Consider the following 1357-nt stretch of genomic DNA (forward strand, 5'->3'; position numbering starts at 1 on the left):
AAAAACATTATAAACTGTTACAAAATGATAAACAAATATAGTTTGTGCAACACTGTAAATATATTTACCTTAAAAAAAAAATCCATTCAACCTGCTGAGATACAAGGAGCGTGAACTAAAATTCTCAGTTCCACGCGCATGTCCGGGAAACTCATGAATATTCATGTATGCTCCGCCCACTGAAACAGAAAATCTCGTAACACCGGAGCAGACATGTTCGGTTCACTTAGACCAGGGGTAGGCAAGTTCGGTCCTAGAGAGCCGCAGGCTTTGTCCAAATACCCACACTTGCAGTCTTTGCACTTGACCACTTGATTACTTAAATGACGTATTTCCTGTATTTGGCCAAAGTCTTCAAGTGGGTGTGAAGACCACAAGTGTGTGTCGAACTTTTCATTACCTGATGGGACACACTTATAGTGTTGTAAAAATGCAAGTGTTTACACAGCTTTATTTTAATTTTAATTTGAAATACTTTGCATTTTAAAATCAACTTCTAAATGTCTGTTCAGTAGTCCCTATAGCATGACATAATTTTAATTTGTGGTGCTTCTAATTAAATGATAAAAAGCAGTTGCAAATGTTGTACAAAATAAATATCACCACAAGTCATCTTTGCACCCAGGACTGCGGCTCTCTAGGACCGAACTTGCCTACCCCTGACTTAGGCTAATTTTGTGGTGGCCACAACATATTAACTCGTGGAAACGTGGCCACGAGATCATTTTGTGGAGATAATCGTATGGAGATGATGACATCCAGGAATCGCAGCACAGCTGCCGCTTTCTCTCGTAGTGGAAGTGTTTTGTGCGGTCTTGGGGCAGACATTACCATAGTTACAAACAACAAGGTCACATTTGATTTTACTAAAAATAAACAAAAAATAACAAATTCAGTATGTGTGTTATTTGCTATTTATCCTTTCATGGGACTATGCCTAGCTTAGTTTTCATATCAGACACAGTTAACAATGACATTTTACACGTAGCCTATTTGTATTTTTACCTGGCAAACCAACTCGTACACGCATGCTCTGAATTTTCATTAATTTATTTATACGGAGTGTCTATTTACACTAAGTGCAAATAGCTCGCCTTGTTGGCAGAGGCTAATTACAATAACACTGCCCACCAACCTGTGATTTGGCTAGTCAACATTACAAAAAACTGTCAACAGGCGTTAGCTCAAGTAGTGCAGATGGTAAAATGTGTGTGGTATTCATTTTAACACGATCGACACGGGTTCGAATCCGCCTTTTGGCAAACTTTTTTCTCCCTTTTCAAATTTCAGATCACATCAGAAAAGCATTTATTTTCAATGAAAATGAAGGAAATAATCAAAAAGTTGAAAAAGTATC

The sequence above is a fragment of the Sinocyclocheilus anshuiensis genome, unplaced genomic scaffold (assembly GCF_001515605.1).
Source record: "Sinocyclocheilus anshuiensis isolate Anshui unplaced genomic scaffold, SAMN03320099.WGS_v1.1 scaffold2609, whole genome shotgun sequence".
NCBI classification, from domain to species: domain Eukaryota; kingdom Metazoa; phylum Chordata; class Actinopteri; order Cypriniformes; family Cyprinidae; genus Sinocyclocheilus; species Sinocyclocheilus anshuiensis.